Below are 9,645 nucleotides of genomic sequence, written 5' to 3' on the forward strand. Positions count from 1 at the left end.
GCCACAGGGTCTGAGAGCGCCATTTCTAGCCTTCCTCACAGTGAGCAGTGATAGAGTCGGCGCGGATTGACCAGATGGCTCTTTCACCTTAGTGATCCACACTGGAAAAGCCAGGAGACGTCTGACCACAAGTCGCTGCAAGAGTCACCTGACACAATCCATAAGCCGGGGGTCTTGGAGATGGGCAGCAGACAGCTACCGGTGTCTCTAAGTCAGGGTCTCTGCAGAGATGTGCTGAGCCTTGGGCTTGGGATCGCCACTCTTCAGGAAGCAGAATCTAATAAGAGACGGACAGTAGGAAAAGGAGGTGGTGCAATTGAGCCATGGAAGTTCAGGGTCCCATTTCATGCCCATTCTCAAGAAGATTGTTCCCTGAGAAGTTTCTCCACGGTGAACCTATCAGTTCTCAAAGCTCAGCGAGAGTTCCCCCGCTGCCCCTCTAATAAATTTTCCCTTAGGTAGCCATGGTATCCGGAGGGTGGGCAGCATAAAGACACTATCAGCCACATGGAGGGGAGAGAGGGCAGTCCCCCCACATCCCTTCCTGGGTCTCTGTAGGTGAAGTGCTGAGCCAGCAGCCGGATGTGCTGCTGGGAGCTCGCATTCAACGTTGCTCTGCCATCCTCTGGAGATAAATCCCCAGCCAGGAAGCCAACTGAGAAAAAGGGCAGTAAAGCAAACAGAAACAAAAAACATAACCGTAGCCAGACAGTGAATGCGACTGTGTGTGGTCTGCCTCCTGCTTTCCGGGGCTTTCCTCAGGCTCAGAACCCTGCCTGGCTGCTCTCGCCTTCATTCACCAAGTAAACGTGCACAAAATACCTTATTGCATACATTCAGATCTTAAAAATATATGCTTTTATTTTCAGTGCTAGCGACTAGAGTCTCATGCATGCTGGGCAAATGCACTAGCAACGGGCAGTACCCCTGGGCCTAGGCAGGAGATGTTTGCTGAGCACCACCAGTACACAAGTCCCAGAGCAGGTGCTGGTGTGAGGAAGGGCCAACAGTGGCCTTGATTTCTAAGAGTTGTCTCTCTGGAAGAGTAGAGACACACATCACCATGTGACCATGCCACTGGGGGGGGGGCCTGGAGCAGCAAAAGAGGACCGTCTCTCCTTAGACAAGCTTTGGTCAGGTTCAGCTGAGTCCTTGCGTAGACTTGGGACCATAGGTTCAACCTTGACCATCGCTCTGTCCTTGCCCGATCTGGGTCCCTGGTAGCACGATTCCTGTTCAGTCAGTTTAAGAAGAGACTCCTACACTCGATAGGACAATTGATCAACTTTCTGTTCCCCACTGCCAATCTGATTACTGCAGGCCTGTCTTCAGCAAAATTCTTGTTCAATGGTGCTGTAGTTTGGATCATGAATGCTCCCCGGAGCCTGTGTGTTAAAGGCTTGGACCCTAGAGTGGCCTTACTGAGAGGTATCAGGACTTTCAAGAGGATGGAGTCTAGGGAGGAGTCTCTGAGTCATGAAAGTGTGTCCTCAGCAGAGACTGTGGAATGCTGCCCTCTTCCTTCCTGCACCCCGCTATGACATAAGCGGTTTTATCCAGCTGTATGTTCCCACCATGTGTGTTCATGCACCTGGGTCTCAAAACAGTCATCTATTAAAACCTCTAAGACTTTGGGACAAAAGAACCTTCCTGTTTATAGGTTGGCTCTCTCAGGTAGTTTAGCATAGCAATAGAGAGTGGACTAACACCCGTAGTTAGCGAGGAGCTTCCCATCTCTTCTTAGTAATATTCAACCCCCAGGCCCTTTTTCCATGATTATTGATCAGAAAGCCCCACTTGTGACTGATAACCTTGGTTGTCAACTTGACACACCAGGGACATGGGCACCTCATCTGAGGAATTGCCTCCATCAAGAAGGAGGGCCCAGCCCCCTGTGGGTGGTGCCACTCCAGGCAGGTGGACCTGGGTTGTGTCATAACATCTATTGCGACAGTCCTGAACAAAGTCTCCCTTGCTGCTTTGATAGGTGTCAAGATGATTTTTACAGCAACGGCTATGAAAATAAAGCGTTCGATTCCACGGAAGAAAATGAACAGGCAATCCGACATCTGGGAGGCCAAGAAAGGTTGGTGTGAGCGTTTGGTGGTGTTCTGTCCTGGTGAAGGCTCATGCTGTAATCGGGTGTCCATGTAGCAGCATAGGGAGCTGTGGCCAGTCACGACTGGATCCACTCTAGTGAAAGTGGACGGTGTAAAGTAGCCTCCTCAGTGCCTTCATCTCTCCCACAGCGCCATTCCTGCCCATCGCCTCATCACGTGATAGATGTCATCTCCTTCGTTGTGATGTAGTCGGAGGCCCTCACCAGATGAGTCTGCTCCATACTGAACTTCCTACCTTCAGAACCATAGCTAAATAATCCCCTTTTCTTCATAAATAACCTTGCCTCGGGAGTTGTGTTACAGCAATAGACAGCTACTAACTAGGATAGTTACTTGAGAAAATCGTACTGGAGGTGAGCTCCAACTTCGTAAGGCAAGATAGAAGTTACAAGTTACCCAAAGCTTCAATAGAAACAAGAGGATGGTGGCTGACTTTTCAGGGCCATGCCTTAGGGCATCATCCAAGAAGGCCATGCAAGCACAACCCAATCCTCTATCGAGTCTGGCCTACAATTAACTATCAATTAGGTATACAACTGTGTGACATTAGATGTTAACTCACAGAATACTGCTAAATTACAAATTATAATTATTGTGATTTTTATGTATTAGAGTGGCGGAAACTTCTGTTCTGTAGAAAAGATAACCTAGGGAACTGCAGGGATGACTCAGTGGTTAAGAGCACTGCCTGCTCCTGCAGAGGACCTGGGTTCAGTTCCCGGCACGCACATGGCAGTTCACAACCATCTGTAACTCCAGTACCAGGGGATTTGACGCCCTCTTCTGGTCTCTGCAGACACTGCATGCACGAGCCGTGCACATATATTCATGCAGGCAAAACACATACACATGAAATAAAAGTTAAAAGAATTAAGAGCAAAAAGCTAACTTAAGAGGCTAGCTTGTCTGCATCCATCTTCATGAACACTTCAAGATTCTTTCCTGAGAACGCAAGGCTCTCTGAGCCTGGGTTTCCGTCCTTCGGCTCCAGCATGCGTTCTTTTTCTCTTAGCTCTTTGGGGGCCCTGCCACCCAGCTCCCAAATAAATACATGGAGATTTATTCTTATTTATGAATGCCCAGTCTTAGCTTGGCTCGTTTCTAGCCAGCTTTTCTAATTTAAATTAACCCATTTCTCTTCTTGTACATTTTGCCTCTGGGCTTTTTACCTTTCTTTATTCTGTGTATCTTTCTTCCCTTCTTACTCTGCGGCTGGCAGTGTGGCTGTGTGGCTGGCCCTTGGCATCCTCCTTTCCTTTTTCTATCCTCTCTTTATGCTCTTTGACTGCCAGCCCCACCTATTTCTCTTTCCTGTCTAGCTATTGGCTGTTCAGCTCTTTATTAGACCAATCAGGCGTTTTAGGCAGGCAAAGTAACACAGCTTCACAGAGTTAAACAGATGCAATATAAAAGAATGCAACACATCTTTGCATCATTAAACAAATGTTCCATGGCATAAATGAACGAAACACACCTTAAACTAAAACTCCACAACACCAGTGACAGGCAGGGAGGCAAGCCCTTTCCAGATGCTCAGAGCCATGTTTCCATCCTCTGCCATCTACACCGAGACAGAGGTTTGGGAAGATCACGGAGCAAGTGCTACCGGCATCTATTCAATATGCACACAGAGCCACAACTTTGGAGGGCTCTCAGGATACCCAGGAATGTGGTGCTTTTGTCTGTAGAGCGGCTGAACACATGGATGAGAAGTGAGAGCCGCTCCTTTGATGGCTTAGGAGAGCATCGCTGGCAGAGTTACGTGGCTTCCTGCCCAGCAGCCATTGGGGGCCGTTGCTGTGTGCCATAGTTAACTTAGACTGTCATTTTGATTGGCCTGAGAGCCACCCAGGAGACTGAGAGTACACCCATGGGCAAGCCTTTGAAGGTGCATCTAGAGACAGTTCAATGGCAAAGGCTCTTAACTAATGAACCCTCTGATCCGTTTGATGGATTTCAACTTTCTAGACACTTGGGAGGCATTGTGACTTCCTGCCTGACTAGAGGAAGTAGATCACTGGATTTTATGGCTGTATTTTACCTGGTCACTTTTGGTGACTCCCCTGTCCATGCTGTCTGTTCTGCCACACTATGCCCTCCCTGCCACGATGGAGAAACACCTCAGACAACACAAGGCCAAGTCAGTCTTCCTTCTTGAAAGTTGTTTCCTCAAATATTTTGGTTACCAAGGTGCAAAAGTAATCAATCGTGCGCCCATCATCAAACACAACTCACGCATCTAACTCGATGCCTGCTGCCTCTGTCCCCTTTCCATACTTTGCTGGGTTTTGTTAGTGAGACATTGTTCTTCTCCCTCAACACTGTGAGTTGTTCTCTCTCCTTCCTTGGCCAGTCAGCTAGGAAGCCCTGGGGGGTACTTCCCTCAGCTGGTCCCTCAGCTGACCGTCCTCCTCTGTACCACAGCCGGGATCTCTTCCAGTGACTGGGATCCATAAGGGCCAGCCATAAGAGCCTCACGGATCTTAAAGTTTCCAGCACTTTCCTCTCCATCCTATTTCACAAACTATTACCAAGCTAATCTCCTGCCTAAAATTGATGATTCCACTTGTCACCTAGTTTAGAGCCCTCGGACACCTTTGCCACTGCGACACGGACTCATTTCCTGGTTTCTATAATTTTGGTATGAGATTAAGCCAAGTGCCGGCTCCTTATGTTTGCTCGGAATGCTCAGAACATCTTTCCCGATGCAGCCCCCACCCTCCCGAGGAGGGCATCTCAACATAATTTGCCAAGCTGTGAGACCCAGTAGAAGATGGACTGGACCAGGAGTAGGCAATTGATTCATGGGCAGCTAGCACGGGCAGCTTGACATAAAGAGCTGCCTGTGCGGAACAACCAGTGCTGGCCAGAGGCCACTGAATGAATTTGAACCTCTCCTGGGAGCCTCATTCCTGAAGGGAGCAGCAGGGAGTCAGCGAGAGGCTGAGCATGAGTCACCAGATCCAGAGCACTGGAGTGACCGCCATGAGGATGACGAGATGATGGCACTGCGAGACACTCTGTCCCGAATGATCTCATGCAGCACCGACCAAGCCTTCCATTTTCTGTATTCTGATCTTTTGACATCTGGGGGCTTTGCTGACTCTGGAGCGGAAAGTCAGAGAATTAGTAATCAGTTGCCTTCTCCATTCCCAGCCCAGCACGTCCTTCAGATGCAAACCCAGCAAAGCCCCCACCCCCACCACCTCATTCTCCAGGGTTCTCTGATGGCCTCCTTTCTTGATCACTTCTAGTCCAGATACCAAGCTAGATGCAGTGCCTAAATCCCAAAGTTATGAAGCATACATATGCTGAACCGGCTTATTTTGCTGCCCCCTCCTCCTGACCGGGTGCAACCCAATATCCCCCCCCCACACCCCTCACATAGCATGCTCCATCCTCTTGGAACCGGAATGAACTATCATGTCAGTAGCGGCAGCTTCCTGATCTGTTGCCTTTATCAGGTCTCGTGTCTCACACACTGGGTTCTACACATTCATGCCCGTATCTGTGGAGTCAGGCTGTGTGGTTGCGGCTGTCCCATTCTTCCTTTCTTTGACGTAAGACTGTGGCTCTTCCTGTCTTGCCCTAGGTGAATATAGTTAAACCTGGTCCATCTGCCTTCAGGGGGCTTGTTATTCTCCTTCAGAACAGGTCTTTGCTGATTGGCTCACCCCCTTCTCTTCGGGGCTCTCCACTGAGCTCCCCCATGGAGCTCCCCAAACCTGGGAGTACTGGCTGTCTTGGTAAACAGCCTTATGTTCTTGTCCCCTGTGTCTGACCAATGTGAGGCCACCTTTCAGACCCAGCTCCTGCCCTCTCCTGGGCTTAAACTATTCTCTTTATTCAAGATTTCACAGTCAGCGTTCCCTTGATGGCCTCTGTGACCTTGTGTGTCCCTCTCTTCACACTATTGTCACCCGTGTGTGTGTGTGTGTGTGTGTGTGTGTGTGGCCATTCCCCAATCTGTTGTCCGGAACTCTCTCTCCTCAAGGCTTTCTGTGCTCTCGGTCCAGGAGACACACAGATGTTCGCTATTTGCTCGATGAGAGGATGCATTACTATCTAAGCAACTGGTATCTTCCTTCTCGTCGAGCTGGACTATAAAATCCCCAGATAGACCAACTGTTACCACCATTGACTCCAAGGCTGCCCGGAGGGGAAGCCCCGTCTTATCTCCATTCTGGACATCAGGAAGGCCAGCACCCAGCTGTCTTTAGTGGAGACGGTGTCCTTCATTTCCCCACACTTGGGGAAAGATTTAAGTTTCTTCATTTTACAGTCAGGCCTGGAAGGGAAGGCAAAGCACAGAAGAAGGAAAGGGAGTGGAGTGGGGCGGGGCGGGGTCAGGGAAGCTGGAGGGGGTGGCCCAGTGGAATTTGAGGACTCTGGGGTGGGGGGACTGGGGCAGAAGGAAGCAGGACAAGCAAACGTGTCCCTCACAGTTCGGGTCTGGTACTGACCTGTTTGTAATAAAAACATTTGGCTCGTCTTCCTCCGTGATGCAAACGATGAAGGATTTGGGGCTACATTCCTGATAGTCCCCCTGGGAACTCCTTGACACGGGGGTGGAACTGAGGAGTTCCTGGAATCATCTACCACCCCAGACATCACATAGAGAGTTGCAGCTACGAAAATAATTCAGATACTACAGCGCAAGCTCTAACCATCCCTCAAACCCAAAACAACTTGCTTGTTTCCGGTTCTATGGACTGTCCCTTTAAATGTGCGTTCCATTCCTGGTTGTACTGTAATCAGCAGATGGCCCTACCTCACCCCCTCCCTCCTCCTCTCTTAAAACAGACCCTTCTAATGGCTAACATCCTGCAGTGACCAAAGCCATTAGAAGGATTAGACCATTACTATCCTGTCCAGCGCCCACATAATGCTCCCGGGATCGCCTTTCTTCCTCTTTGCTTGATGCTTTTTTTTTTTTTTTTTTGATAAAATCAGGGCCCAACGGTGGGTTGAAAAATCAAAAAATGAGGAGGGCAGAAGGTGACAGTCATTCTTTTTTAAGGACACCTCCCAAGCAGCTTTCCCTATTTGAGATTCCTTTGTTAAGGTGACAGCGGATGTCAGCCTTGTGGATAAAGCAAGCACTGAAAGCACGCGGACAGGTTACAGACCCCTGTTCCGCGTTACCATAATGCTGAATGCTCATCCTTTCCCAAACACGACAGCGAATCTGTTCTCTGCCTCCCTCGCCCACTGTTGTTTGTGCTGGAAAGAACCTGGGCCCAGCCCAGAGCCACGTTGCAGAGTCTCAGGACTGCTCTGAAACACTGCCACCAAGTGGCGAGATGAGGTACGACAGTTACGCAGCAAGGACGACGGGACTCGGGCTGCTAAAGCTCAAAGGGGAGGGTGGCAAAAAATCAAGCACAAAGACAGTGGCCGGCTTGGAAAAGGCCAAACAGTACAGGCGGCAGGAAAAAGGGGCGGCGGGGGGCGGGGAGCTGGAGCGTGAAGAGAAGAAATATAAGTAACGAATTGGTAGGCGTGAGCAGTTTTCCCTGCGAACTAGCTATGCGGGCAAGAGCCATGTGGATGGCTCAGTCAGGCTTGCATCGGGGATTCTTAAGGATCCTGGGGCTCTGTTGAGCTAGGGGAGTCACAGGGCCTCATGTCCTTGCTTTGCGCGCTGAGTCAGCCCTCTAAGTCTCCCTTCAGGTGAAACATTGTATGAATTTGTTCTTGAGAAATGCGATGCGGACTGCAACCCTTAAATCACTTGTGGGATTTCCGGTTGTTGTAAGGGGAGACCTATACACTTCCATCTGTGCTCCAGGAAGTGGTAACTCGGAACCTGCTATCAAACCAGCTGAGGAGAGTCAGCTCCAAGCCATCCAGAAGCTTCTAGTACTTCAGTTCAGGGGGAGGTGGGGCAGTGGGGGTGTTGGGAGGGAACTGGCCTGGAAGTGAGGAGGGACTCTAGCCTCTTTCCCGCAAGATTCACCTTTTCAAAGGAAATTTTCCATCAGAAGGCTCCAAAGAAATCAGAAATGCAAGGATCTGGGCAAAAAGTCAGGAAAATTCCCGGTCCCGTTATCTAATGATTCTTATCTTTTGTCACTCACTGGTGTTTCTTGGGGAAAATCACACTGGCTGGCTGTGTGATTTTAAACACTGGGAGAGTCTCTTTCACAGCCAAGGTCTGGAAGAAGATGCCGGCTTAGGCTCTGTTTGAAGAGATCCAGGTTTCATTTCCTCCTCCATTTAGGGTTTGATGGCCCTGCTTATCTGAAGTGTTCACATTGAGAACACAGCAGCAGGGCTCGGTATTTAAATTCTGTCCTGATGGAATTCAAACCCCAACAAGCTGCCCAGTGCCACTCTCTATCCAGGAACCTTCAAGCTCACCACAAATACCTCGAGGGGTCCTTGCTCGCTGCTCAACTAAATCAGTAAAATGACAGGCAATTGACTTTGGAGATAGCGCTCCCATGGCTGAGTGGCTGGAGCTGCTGGAAGCAGATGAGCCATTTTCCTGTAAACATGCTTGTGATTAGCACCAGAGTAAACAGTGGGTTGGGCCGTGTCTTCCAGACTCCTGCCTACCCTGGGTCTCTCATTAGGCAGAAATCAACAGGCCCCTGTGTGCACACGTTGTCAATGGGAGAACTAAGTTTGTATTTCAACACTTGGTGGGTGAGTACTTACGGCTTCCCCCAAGGAAAACAAGAAGGAGACTTGGTTTGACCGTGGAGAGGCAAACAGGAGAGGAGTAGCCCCTTCAGTATCAAAGCTTGCTGATACCATTATACAGTGTTTGGCGAGGCTCGGAGTTTACCTTAATGGAAAGGAGCGTTTTTTGTTTTGTTTTGTTTTTGAGAAGTTGACACCTGACAGTGTCCCGTGATATTACCAACTTAAACACCTAAAGATACCAGGAAGGTCACTTGGACGGATGTGCGGATGGGACAGAGCAGGCAGGCACTGTCTGAGGAGCCCTGGGTTGTCACGTCAACTGAGTTTCTTCAACAGAAGTTGGGGATTTTCATGGAGAATATTAAGTGTGCCAAAGCAAGTAAGTCTGCAGACCGTCCGTATCCAGCTTATTTGTGACCTTGATTTGAGCTGAAACGTGCCCAATGCCACTTTATAAACTGGGAATGGTCAAGCTACCTTCAAATGCCTCAAGGGGCCCCTCATTTAGATTCTGCTAAACTCATTCTGACTACAGAAGGACTTTCAGCTATTAAAAGGAGAGAGAGACACCGACAGAGAGAGAGAGAGAGAGACAGACAGACAGACAGACAGAGACACACACTCACACACACACAGGAGAGATCGCAAGATTGCAGACTTCCTTAGTAGAGACAACCTTACTACAGCAGGATAAGACCCCCCAGCTCCCCAAACCTAGCTGTTTTCTTGCTTTGTTTTAAAAATCCCAACTTAAAACCTTTCATGCTACAACTCAAGCCATTTAAGGAAGTTTAACCAACAGGAACTAATAAATGAAAATGTAAATAAAATGGCTCAGTGACACAAGGATGCCCTAAAGTCACACGGACATGCC

This window comes from Microtus ochrogaster, chromosome 2 (genome assembly GCF_000317375.1).
Source record: "Microtus ochrogaster isolate Prairie Vole_2 chromosome 2, MicOch1.0, whole genome shotgun sequence".
Lineage (NCBI taxonomy): Eukaryota > Metazoa > Chordata > Mammalia > Rodentia > Cricetidae > Microtus > Microtus ochrogaster.